Below are 13,764 nucleotides of genomic sequence, written 5' to 3'. Positions count from 1 at the left end.
CGTCATCCTCTTCTCCTGCCTTCAATCTTTCCCAGCATCAGGGTCTTTTCCAGTGAGTCAGTTCTTCACATTAGGTGGCCAAAGTATTGGAGTTTCAGCTTCAGCATGAGTCCTTCCAATGAATATTCAGGACTGATCTCCGTTAGGATGGACTGGTTGGATCTCCTTGCAGTCCAAGGGACTCTCAAGAGTCTTCTCCAACACCACAGTTCAAAAGCATCAATTCTTCGGCGCTCAGCTTTCTTTGTAGTCCAACTCTCATATCCATCCACAACTACTAGAAACACTATAGCTTTGACTAGACAGACCTTTGTTGGCAAAGTAATGTCTGTACTTTTTAATATGCTGTCTAGGTTGGTCATAGCTTTTCTTCTAAGGGGCAAGTGTCTTTTAATTTCATGGCTGCAGTTACCATTTGCAGTGATTTTTGGAGACCCCCAAAATCAAGTCTCTCACTGTTTCCACTGTTTCCCCATCTATTTGCCATAAGGTGATGGGACCAGATGCCATGATCTTAGTTTTCTGAGTGTTGAGTTTTAAGCCAACTTTTTCACTTTCATCAAGAGGCTCTTTTGTTCTTCTTTGCTTTCTGCTGTAAGGGTGGTGTCACCTGCATATCTGAGGTTATCGATATTTTCCCCAGCAATCTTGATTCTAGCAGCAGGAGTCATTGGATGCTATTTGCAGTTAGTGGATGCTATTCCTCAGTGGAGGAAATGTACAGAATAGCCCATTCTCAAGGTTCTGAACTTTAAAGGTATAACACTTTCCCCTTTGTATAGAGATGAAAAGTTGCAGAACAGAGAACAATATTTGTTTGGTGGAAGGTTTCTGGGAACATTGTGACCTGACCTATGCGGACAGCTACAAGAACAAAGGATTCCAGCACCAAGAAGTTTGCCGTAACCACCCCCTTCCCCTTTTAGTATCAAAGAAACCGCAGTTCTACTTCAGGTAAGCTGGTTCTTCGGGACACTAGTGTTCCCAGCCTGCTGGCTTTCTGAATGAAGCTGCTCTTCCTTGCCCCAATGCCTAATCTCTCAATTTATTGGTCTGGTGTGTAGTGGGTAGTACAAGCTTGGACTCGGTAACGTGATCACAGCTTGTCCATTCTCTTATTGTTAGGCATCTGGGTTGTTTTTCATCTTTAGTTATTACAAATACAGTCGCTATGTACTTTTGTGTATAAATCTTTGTGTGAATACACACTTTCATTTCCCTTGGATAATACCAGGAGTGGGAAGGCTGGGTCATGTGATAAATACTGTGGAGCGTTAGCAGAAACTGCCACATAACATGTTGGCCAGCAGCACTGACTGGGCGCAACTGGGTTTTGCTCCAGGGACTAGAACTATTGAAACCAAGCTCCCTTAAAACAGAGTTCCCCTGCTGAGTTCATGGTTAACCTCTCTAGCCAAAACTGTACCCCTTTGTTGTCCTGTTCCTCAGGATTGAGGAGTATCAAAGAGATGGTTGGATGGCATCACCGACTCAATGGACATGAGTTTGAGCAAGCTCCAGGAGTTGGTGATGGACAGGGAGGCCTGACGTGCTGCCGTCCATGGGGTTGCAAAGACTTGGACATTACTGAACGACTGAACCGAACTGAATTGAAAGAAAAGGGGGCATTGAAACTGAACAGAATCCTGTGGGACCCTCCCAAGTACAAAAGCCCCTCTGTGTTTCCTGTTTCTTGATTGTAGGAAAAGATCTTAATCTCCTAGGCCTTCCCTGAGTTTCAGAGAACAGACTTGAGCAGTTACTAACTAGGGAGGTGAGGGAATGCAGAAACAAAGGAAAAGCCGTCAGGAAACAAGAGTTGAGGGCTTCCCTGCCGATCCAGTGGTTAGAACTCTCCGCTTCCAATGCAGGGGGCCCAGGCGCCATCCCTGGTCAGGGAACTAGATCCCGCATGCCGCAACTGAAAGAACTGCCATGCTGCAACTAAGGATCCCACATGCTGCAGCGAAGATCAAAGACCTCGTGTGCTGCAACTGAGACCCGTGAAGCCAAGTTAAGAAAAGAAAAGAAACACTTCAACAGATAGAGGCCTAGTTCTTCCTCAAGGGATATATGGATACGTAATAACCTGATGCGTATTTTTGAGTTGTTCTGCAGAAACTAAGATCCTCACCCAGTTGGAGGACGGTGACAACATGCTGACCACAATCATGTAGACTCTAGACTGGTTGGAGCCAGAAGGTTGATGATTAAGATTCCTGAAACACCAGCATGTAACGTCACCACAGACCAATCCGAAGAAAGTCTATGAGCTGCCAGTCACTGCAAATGTTGCCTTGAAAACCCTTCCCCCGAGCACCATCTGAAGGTTCAGGTCTTTCGAGCCTGAGTTGCCTGTTCTCCTTGCTTTAGGTCTTGCAGTGAAAGCTCTACTTTCCTTTACTGCGACCTGATGTCAGTAGACTGACTTTGGATGAGCAGACCCATGTCGCTTTGGTAACACTACCAGTACCTTGTGAGAAGGGCAGAGCAGGGATTTCAAGGTAGCAAGAAGGGAGAGCAGGGGCCTGTATCAATGAGTAACTTGTCTGCCTATTTAGGGAAATTTCCGTGAATACCTATTGGTAGGTAGCTAAGAACACGTGGGGGAAGAGTCAGGTAGTGAAGTGGCCACAAGGAGGAATGTTTGAAGGCAGTAGGGTGAATGCGTGAAGGGGACTGTGGGGGCTTTAGAAAGATGTGTGTGTAGTGGGGAGGGGACTCAATTATAGACCCCCGAAATCTCAGTACAAAGTCTGGTGTTTGGTCACTGATGGTTCTCCTTAGGGCAGCTTGCTTTTCTGTCCTGTTTTCCACTTCTTAGTGTCCCCTACTATCCAGGAGAAAGGAAGGCAAAAGGAAGAACATGTATTTGTTGTGTCTGCTGTGTCGCGGCACTAGACATACTTTTCTTGTTTAATCCTCCTGAAGACTTGGCAACGTCTGTGTTTTTCATCCAGTCTTTGAGATTAAAAGAATTTTAGTGATTAGATGTAAACAATCATCAAAGGAGGGTATTAGGCAGAGTCACTGCTCTTCATAAGAAGGAGATAGCTGGACTGGGGCGAGTGGAGGGGTCAGACTAGCAGGGGATCAGCAGCTAAGAAGGGGAAGATGTGAGAGAGAAGGAGAGACGGTCAGAGACAGAGAGACAGCCAGAGACAGAGGGAGGAGCAACTGTGGCAGCTGCTGAAGGGAGAAGAATTTGAGGAAAGAGCTGAAAGGCTATAGAATATGCCACCCTTGAACATGACCGTAGGCATTTAGGACGTGCTATGCCACCAAAGTTCCACTCGAATGGCAGAAATCGAAGAGGAACTAAACAGCCTCTTGATGAGGGTGCAGGAGGAAAGTGAAAGAGCTGGCTTAAGACTAAATATTAAAAAACCAAGATCATGGCATCTGGCCCCATTACTGCATGGTAAATAGAAGGGGAAAAGGTGGAAGTAGTGACGGATTTCCTCTTCTTTGGCTCTAAGATCACTGCGGATGGTGACTGCAGCCATGAAATCGGAAGACGATTGCCTCTTGGCAGGAAAGTGATGACAAGCCTAGACTGTGTGTTGAAAAGCTCAGACGTTACTCTGCCGACAAAGCGTTGTCTAGTCAAGGCTATGGTCTTCCCAGCGGTCACTTAAGGTTGTGAGAGCTGGACCATAAAGAAGGTGGAGCGCCAAAGAATTGATGCCTTCGAACTGTGGTGCTAGAGAAGACTCTTGAGAGTCCCTTGGACAGCAAGGAGATCAAACCAGTCAATCCCAAAGTAACTCAACCCTGAATATTCACTGGAAGGACTGATGCTGAAGCTGGAACTTCAGTTTTTTAGTCATCTGATGTGAACAGACAACTCATTGGAAAAGTTCCTGATGCTGGGAAAGACTGAGGGCAGAAGGAGAAGAGGGCGTCAGAGGATGGGATGGCTGTACGGCATCACCAATGCAATAGACATGAACTTGGGCAAACTCCAGAGGATGGTGAGGGACAGGGAGGACTGGCGTGCTGCAGTCCATGGGGTCACAAAGAGCAGGATACAACTGGAGAACTGAACAACACCAACGACATTCCAAAGGATTCTGCTTTTGTATATCCATTATTTTGAACTGTGAAGTGAAGTGAAGTGAAGTTGTTCAGTTGTGTCTGACTCTTTGTGACCCCATGGACTATAGCCTACTACGCTCCTCTGTCCATGGGATTTTCTAGGCAAGGATACTGGAGTGGGTTCCCATTTCCTTCTCCAGAGGATCTTCCTGACCCAGGGATCGAACCCAGGTCTCCTGCACTGTAGGCAGACGCTTTACCATCTGAGCCACCAGGGAAGTCCTTGAAAAACAACAAAGGTGTGGACAGACTTTCTCTGAACTCCCCTATCTGCCTAAAGATAAATTCTCCAAAAGGAACTCAAATGTCATAAATCCCCTCCCTGGGAATTTCATTATCACAGAAGAGGAGACTGGATGTTAACAGATACCCAGACAACTGTCAGGGACTATCTTATCTCCCACGTAGTCTTCTAAGGGCCCATTCACCTTTCCTGAACATCATGTACCTTAAGAGGCCTACATTCCCTTTCTTCTTTCCCTATTAACATAGCATTTAATCCTGAATTTTAAAACCACCTCTTTGGGGTGCTCCTTTTTCCTGGGTATCTCCCATGTATACATGACCCATACATGTTAATAAGCTTTTGTTTATTTTTCTTTTATCCTTTCTTTTTCTTTTATTACAGGCATCTCAGCCAAGAACTCATAAATGTAAAAAGGAAAATTGTTTCTTCCCCTACAGAGTCAAGATTGTGGGGAAGTTTTGCTATGTGATGTGTACTATAATTTTAGGAAAAATGCTCATTATTCATCTTTGCCTTCAGAGGTTGCATGTGTGTGTGTCTGTGTGTGTTTTAGGGTGATTATGTGTGAGTTTGATTTGAAGTCTTTAAAACACTTTTTAAAGTTTTGAAAGTATGATAATACATTTACAGGAAACTTGGAAAATACAGAACAAAGTTACATACAGTTCCACTGTATATTAGTTATTTTTTAAAGTAGATGAATTGAGATTTTTAGTTGGAGTTTCAATATCAAGCTCTCAAAAATTAATATAATGAATAGACAGAAAAGTAGAAGGATACAGTAGACCTGAAAAGCACTATGAACCAATTCAAAATAATTAATATTTATACAATTCTAACACAATAACAGGATACAAATTCTGTTCAAGTTCCCATAGACTATAAACTGAGAGACACTGGAACATGTCCAGGGACATAAAACAATGTGCAAAAATTTCATGGTTTAAAAGCATTGAAATCCCACAGAGTTTGTTCTCTTATCACTGTGGAATTATGTTAGAAATCAATTTCAAAAGATATTTGAAAATAACCCTCTTATTTTCAAGTTCAATGTGACATTTACCAAGAGATCTTTGACCTAGCCATTGAAAGCCTCAATAAAGCCTCAATAAAGTCAAAAGACTGAAAAAACAGAAGATGCTTGCAGAAAAGTATTTAAATGAGAAATTAGCATCAAGGATACTTTAAAAACCCCATGAATTTGGAAATTAAATGTCCACTTTTAAATGATGGGTGTATCTAAGAAGCCGTAAGAAGAAAAATTAGAAAATATTTGCAACAGAATAAAAATGAAAAGAGAATTTATCAGAATCTGTTGCATGCTGCTGAAGCTGCTCAATGCAGATAAGTACAATGTGGAATCTTGACTAAGGTATGAAAACAAATACTGGATACTAGCTTAAAATTTTGTGAAATTTGAACAAAATCTGTATTTTAGTTAATAATACTGTATCACATGTTAATTTCCTTTTTTATGACATAGCATTTCTTTATATTTTTAGAATTGGATTAGAAGTTTCAAGCCTCATTCAATTTTTTTTTTTTTTAGAAATCACTAAAATAATCAGCTTTCTAGACTTTTAGCAAAATATTGGATGCCAGAATAAATGGAACTATATCAAAAGTTTTGAGTGAATATAAATAAAAAATCTAGCATTCTATTCATACTTAGTCAAGCAAGTTATTGGAAAACATAAGCTAAATGAAATGGGAGCAGTGAATATGAAGTGGAAACAGTGAAACAAACTAGATAGAAGATCTTCGTGTAGGCCAGTTGTTTTTAAATATGGCTGCTTATTAGAATCACATCTGGAGCTTTGGAGAAAAAAGAATACCTGGGCATCTGTATTTTTAAAAATATTCCAAGATAATTATACCATGCATCTAGATTTTTAGAATGTGATTACAGGTCTCTCTATTAAATGGTGCATGCATACACACACCATACCTTTCATCAACTTTTCAAAGCCTTCAGATCCCCAGAAGTTTACAGTGCACTGATCAAGATGGAAAATGAGTAGAGTCTCATTCCTGCCCCAAGCCTGGAGGCATACACCTCCCATTTGGGGGTCAGGAGACAGAAAACCTTCTAATTCATAGTTAGCAGGCAGTTCAGGCTTGTACTGACACGCCCTGGAGAAGATCTGGACGACAGGAAGGTCCTACCTCAGTACAGACTCTAGCTCTGGGAGCGGTAGTCCTGCTTCGGGGCTCCACACTGTCCTAAAGAAGGCGCAAGTGCACATCCGATTCTGCCTCCCCCTAGCTGCTTCTTGATGAGCGGAAGGATTCAGGGACAAAATCTACAACAGCACCAGGGCTTCCCAGGTGGTGCTTTTTGTTAGTCACTCAGTCGTGTCTGACTCTTTGTGACCCTACGGGCTGTAGCTCGCCAGGCTCCTCTGTCCTTGGGATTCTCCAGGCAAGAATACTGGAGTGGGTTGCCATTTCCTTCTCCAGGCGATCTTCCCCAGCCAGGGATTGAACCTGGGACTCCTGCATTGCGGGCCATTTCCTTACAGTCTGAGGCCCCAGGCAAGTCCCCAGGTGTGGTGAGAGTGTGGTGAGAGAACCTGCCGCTGGGTGAGGAAGATCCTCACCCAGACAGAGGAGCCTGGTGGGCTACAGCCCATGGGGTTGCAAAGAGTTGGACACGACTGAAGTGACTGAGCACACACAGGAGCACCAGGGAAAATAATGTGAACTTTGGCATCACTGCGGCGTTGAACTTCAGTTCAGTTCAGTCACTCACTCGTGTCCGACTCTTTGTGACCCCATGAACCACAGCACACCAAGCCTCCCTGTCCATCAACCAACTCTGGGAGTCTACTCAACTCATGTCCATAGAGTCGGTGATGCCATCCAGCCATCTCATCCTCTGTCATCCCCTTCTCCTCCTGCCCCCAATCCCTCCCAGCATCAGTCTTTTCCAGTGAGTCAACTCTTCACATCAGGTGGCCAAAGTACTGGAGTTTCAGCTTTAGCATTAGTCCTTCCAATGAACACCCAGGACTGATCTCCTTTAGGATGGACTGGTTGGACCTCCTTGCAGTCCAAGGGACTCTCAAGAGTCTTCTCCAACACCACAAAAGCATCTTTTGATCTTCAAATTGATCTTCAAAAGCATCAATTCTTCAGCGCTCATCTTTCTTCACAGTCCAACTCTCACATCCATACATGACCACTGGAAAAACCATAGCCTTGACCAGATGGACCTTTGTTGGGAAAGTAATGTCTCTGCTTTAGAATATGCTATCTAGGTTGGTCATAATGTACATCACCAGATGGTCAACACAGAAATCAGATTGATTATATTCTTTGCAGCCAAAGATGGAGAAGCTCTATACAGTATGCAAAAACAAGACTGGAAGATGATGTGGCTCAGATCATGAACTCCTTATTGCCAAATTCAGACTTAAATTGAAGAAAGTAGGGAAAACCTCTAGACCATTCAGGTATGACCTAAATCAAATCCCTTATGATTATACAGTGGAAGTGAGAAATAGATTTAAGGGACTAGATCTGATAGACAGAGTGCCTGATGAACTATGGACGGAGGTTCGTGACATTGTACAGGAGACAGGGATCAAGACCATCCCCATGGAAAAGAAATGCAAAAGAGCAAAATGGCTGTCTGGGGAGGCCTTACAAATAGCTGTGAAAAGAAGAGAAGTGAAAAGCAGAGGAGAAAAGGAAAGATATAACCATCTGAATGCAGAGTTCCAAAGAATAGCAAGGAGAGATAAGAAAGCCTTCCTCAGCGATCAATGCATAGAAATAGAGGAAAACAACAGAATGGGAAAGACTAGAGATCTCTTCAAGAAAATTAGAGATACCAAGGGAACATTTCATGCAAAGATGGGCTTGATAAAGGACAGAAATGGTATGGACCTAACAGAAGCAGAAGATATTAAGAAGAGGTGGCAAGAATACACAGAAGAACTGTACAAAAAAGTTCTTCACGGCCCAGATAATCACGATGGTGTGATCACTGACCTAGAGCCAGACATCCTGGAATGTGAAGTCAAGTGGGCCTTAGAAAGCATCACTACGAACAAAGCTAGTGGAGGTGATGGAATTCCAGTTGAGCTATTTCAAATCCTGAAAGATGATGCTGTGAAAGTGCTGCACTCAACATGCCAGCAACTTTGGAAAACTCAGCAGTGGCCACAGGACTGGAAAAGGTGTTGTACTTACCTGGTCATATTTGCTGTGGGGGTGGGAGTGGAGAGGGTGGTGGTATTAGTGGATCCACTTCAGCTAAACTGTAGGCGGAATTGTGAGGCAGGGAGGGGTGACAACAGGGAAGCAGGAATCTGGCTGTGCCAAGCTCAGTGACAGGGCCTTGGTCGAGTGTGGGCAGTGGTTCTCTGCCCAGGGGAGGTGGTAGTTGGAGCTGCTGCTGGTGGCTCTCGGTTACACTGGGGCAGGAGGATGCTCCGGGTGTCACCGCTGAGCGAGTTGTAGGACCAGAAACTCAAGTAAAGAGAAAGTTAACTCCTTCCCCTGCCAGCAGCTGATAAGCGGGCAGCAGACTCAGATGCATAAGTGGCCACTGCGGGTGGTGCTGTCGGCAGCCTGTGGACAAGACTTGAAGGGGGTGGCAGGCAGGCAAGTAGCCATAGCAACGTCAGTAGCTCGGGGGTGGGAATCTGGTGAAAGGGAAGAAGAGATGCAAGAACTCTTGACTCTTGATGACTCCGTCCAAACCCCTGCACTAGGAGACTTGACCCAGCCTAGCTTGGCTTCTAGCATTTTAAGGCTGTGTCCGTGAGGCCTTGGGGCCCTCTTTTGAGTTCCTGTCTGCCAAAGCTCAGGGCCATCAAAAGAATTTACTGTTTGTTTTAGCCAATACCTGACCGAAGTCTCTCATCTCCCTTTCTTAGAGCATTTACAAACAAATTTATTCCTAGAGAATTTATTTTCCCTCTATCCCTTTGAGATGTATATGTAATTCTTACAACTCAGTGGTGTCTTTCCCAAGGACCTGAGAGTCATCAGGCTATCACCAGAAAGGATGGGACCTCCGTCTCCCAGTCTCTTCCCTCCATGCTCCCTCCATTCTCTGTTTAAAATGCCCTGATCAGGGACTTCCTGTGTGGTCCAGTGGCTAAGACTCCGTGCTCCCAATGCAGGGGGCCTAGGTTTGATTCCAGGTCCGGGAACTAGATCCCACAAGCCACAACTGAGACCCAGCCCAGCCAAAAAATAAATAGATAAAAATGCCCGACCTCTGCACAAATATCACAGAGCTCAGCAGTATCCCTAATGTTGGTAGTTACTGAATTAAATCTGGCTTCATGGAGAAGGAAATGGCAATCCACTCCAGTACTATTGCCTGGAAAATCCCATGGACAGAGGAACCTGGTAGCCTACAGTCTATGGGGTCGCAAAGAGTCAGACAGGACTGAGCGACTTCACTTTCACTTTCACTTTCATCGTTTTAACTTAGATCCAGCTTTGTTTATCTTTGACAGTTGCTAAGGAGTTGGCAACGGCCTGGGGAGCTCAAAGCTACGGACACACGGACAGACGAGGGGCGAGTCAGAGGTGTGCTGGTGTCCAGGCCAGTGTGACGATGACCGATGGACCGCTGCCTCGGACGGCAGTGGTCTGGGCAGTGTCTGAGGACACAATGGAGGCTGCGCACAGGGGCTTTGGTCCAGAAGGGGCAACAAGATGTGCAGTCTGGAGTGGATGGATGTGGGCAGAGAACATGGGAGATTCAACCTCTTGGAAGCCCTTGGAGAGAGGCAAGAGGGGGCCAGGAACCCCAGAAAGGAGGCAGCTGACATTCTGCTTCCGCACTGGTGTCGGTGTTGGATCAGAGTCTTTCTCTCTGTTGATGGGGCCACATTTGGGCACACAAACAGCAGAAGTGAACCCCTGTGTGTTATTGTGGCAGTTCTTGGAGATTCCTGTTCACGCATGAATCTCTTTACTGGAGACCATTTCTAGAGGTCACAGTCATTGACCTCTTGACTGAAAGGATTTTTTTTCCCTCTTTTTCCCAGCAGGAGGGTAAAAGTTCCTTTGCTGCTGCTGCTGCTAAGTCGCTTCAGTCATGTCCGACTCTGTGCGACCCCATAGACGGCAGCCCACCAGGCTCCCCCATCCCTGGGATTCTCCAGGCAAGAACACTGGAGTGGGTTGCCATTTCCTTCTCCAATGCATGAAAGTGAAAAGTGAAAGTGAAGTCGCTCAGTCGTGTATGACTCGTAGCGACCCCATGGACTGCAGCCTACCAGGCTCCTCCGCCCATGGGATTTTCCAGGCAAGAGTACTGGAGTGGGGTGCCATTGCCTTTAGAGGGGAAAAAACAGTGAAAAGAAAATTCTAGTAAGTGGGAAGTAACATGGAAGGCCCTTCTTGTATGTGGTAGCTAAATGAATGGGCTCTCAGAGTGAGGTCAGACTTTTGGAAAATTAAGGAAGCCCTATTGAGGGCAGGCAATGGCACCCCACTCCAGTACTCTTGCCTGGAAAATCCCATGGGCAGAGGAGCCTGGTAGGCTGCAGTCCATGGGGTTGCTAAGAGTTGGACATGACTGAGCGACTTCACATTCACTTTCCACTTTCATGCATTGGAGAAGGAAATGGCAACCCACTCCAGTGTTCTTGCCTGGAGAATCCCAGGGATGGCGGAGCCTGGTGGGCTGCCGTCTATGGGGTCGCACAGAGTCGGACACGACTGAAGCGACTTAGCAGCAGCAGCAGCATTGAGGGCAGGGGTCTTCCCAGGTGGCGTCGTGGTAAAGAATCCACCTGCCAAGACACAAGAGATGCAGGTTTGATCCCTAAGCTGGGAAGATCCCCTGTAGTAGGAAATTGCCCTGTATCCTTGTATCCAGTATCCTTGTCTGGAGTATTCCATGGACAGAGAGAGGAGCCTGGCAGGCTACAAACCATGGGATTGCAAAAGAGTCAGACATGACTGAGCACTTGTCAGCAGTGATTCCATGGAGGGGAGGGGGAAGAGAGTTGGAAATAGGGGACAAAACCGAGAACCCAGGACCAGAAGGCTCCCTGCCTGCCTTTTGGGGACTAAGGGTTGTAATTTCAAACCTGAATTTGGAGTGATATTCAATTTTTATATACAGGCTTCATATTTGCTATAGTTCAGCTCAGTTCAGTTCAGCCACTCAGACGTGTCCGACTCTTTATGACCCCATGGATTTGCCATAGTATTTGCAGTTAATCATGTTTCCTCCTCTAGTTTTGTGTTAAGAGGAATCACTGTTTTTCCAGATATTTTTCTCAGATTAAGTTGTGGGGAGCACATGCTATCTGAAGTGGGGGTACCCCAAGAGGAAACAGTACTTACCTGACACAGGGCTTCAGGTGGATGAGTTTAGCCATCTCACAACCTATCTTCAAAAGTAAATGTAAAAAAATTTTTTTTAATTTATTTTTTAATTTATTATTTTGAAAGAAATTAAAAAAAAATTTATTTGGTTGCACAGGGTCTTAGTTGGGACAAGCAAGATCTTTAGTTGAGGCATGCAGACTCTTAGTTGCAGCCTGCGGGATCTAGTTTTCTGACCAGGAATTGAACTTGGGTCCCCTGCATTGGGAGCATGGAGTCTTAACCACTGGGCCATCAGGGAAGTCCAAAAACTTTTTTCTTAATTTCAAAATATATTTAGGGTTGCATGAAAGAAGCAAGATTCAGAAAGGTGATACTGTATAATTCCATTGACATGAAGCTCAAGAACAGGTAGAAACTAATATATGATTGTAAAAATCAGAATAGCAGTCACCTCTGAAAGGGCTTGACTGTCAAGGGCTCATGAATGTTCATGAAGAAACTCACTGGGTTGATAAAAATGTCTTTCATCTTCTTTTAAATATAGGTATTCTTATTTTATATTTTTTTCAAAACTCAACAAAATACACACTTAAGACCTATGTACTTTCTGCATCCAAATTATATTACAACAATAATTTAAAAAGTTTTTTTTTAAAGGTACAGTGAGCCTTCAAGTTCTAGATGAACTAGCCTGGATTACTAGCTCCCTTCCTTGAAATCAAACCTGGAGAAACTATGGAAGCCGGAAGGAAACAGACTCCAGAATCAATGGAAAATAACCATGAGGCCACCAAATTAACCACGAATTCTCTCTGCACCTCTCCCCCCACCCCAGACGGAGGCTGCCATGAACCTGAGTGTGGGAGGTGGGTGCCTGCAGGCTGCGACAGATGGAGGAAGCCGGCGGAGGTGGAGGGGGGAGTGAGTCTGGAGGAAAATGGTTTTGCTTTTTTTTTTTTAGACCTGTATGTATATTTGGACAACTACCTGTTTGATCCAGACTTACTTGGTTTGGTTTATATGTCTCCTTTGCTTCTCCTTACCCTCCGGTGTCTTAGAACGAATCTTCACCATCCCAGGGTAGGTACCTGTTGCAGGAAAAATAGGGCACAAGATGATGGTCTTGTCCCAGGTCTTGGGCAAGTCCACGCGATAGGCTGCTAAGTGAGAGTTCTTGGCTTCTTGAAAGTAAGAGTTGAAGATCGAGTCACAGTAAGGTGAAAACAAATTTATTTAGAAACACATTCCATAGACAAAATGCAGGCCGTCTCAGAAGGGAAGGTGGCCCAGGGTACAGAGTCATCTTGGAACGTGGTAGCACCCCAAAATATGCCGTTGTTAGTTTTTATGAGCTGGGTTATTTCACAGACTGACGCATGGGAGGACTATTCCAACTATTTTTGGAGAAGAGATGGGAATTTCCAGAATTTGGGCCACCACCTAATTTCAACCTTTTATGGTCAACCTGTCTTGGCGCCTGTGGGTGTGTCACAGATTGTGCTAATGTATTACAGTGAGCATATAATGAGGCTCGAGGTCTACTGGAAGTCACATCTTCTGCCATCTTGGACCTCGTAGGTTCTAACCGGTTTTCATCCAGTCCTCAATGGCTGTCATTCTCTTAAAGGTTATGCCCTGCCCCCCTTCCCTCCTGTCTCATGTGGGGTGATGTTGGCCATACAAAAGCCCTACTAGGGTTAGAATGCAAGTGGAAACATGAGTTACTCTTCTCGCTTTCTCCAGTCCCCAGAGCTGGGCAATCAGTTTAGGGAGACGGCTTCCTATCGAGGTTTCTTCTTTCTGAGGGTTTGAGGGGAAAGTGTGAGCAGTGTGAGCTGCATGGGGGTGGCTTGGGCACCAGGCAGCCCTCTTGGTCACCTGGGGATACCTGGGGTGGGGGTGCTCCTGGACCTGGGCTCGTCCCCTTCCTTCTTATGGGTTCTTAAAGGTTGATGTAATTTGGACTTTAACTTTGTACTTCTTACCTCTGACAAATTAGCTGATCCATAGCTAATTCGATTCTGATTATTTAGCCACAGATTAAAACTTGGTTCCATTTCATCAGTCTCACTTTTTTTTTTCTAAAAAAGATATTTAAATGTTTATTCATT

Source organism: Bubalus bubalis, chromosome 2 (genome assembly GCF_019923935.1).
Source record: "Bubalus bubalis isolate 160015118507 breed Murrah chromosome 2, NDDB_SH_1, whole genome shotgun sequence".
Taxonomy (NCBI): Eukaryota; Metazoa; Chordata; class Mammalia; order Artiodactyla; family Bovidae; genus Bubalus; species Bubalus bubalis.
Note: the sequence above shows the minus strand (reverse complement) of the source record.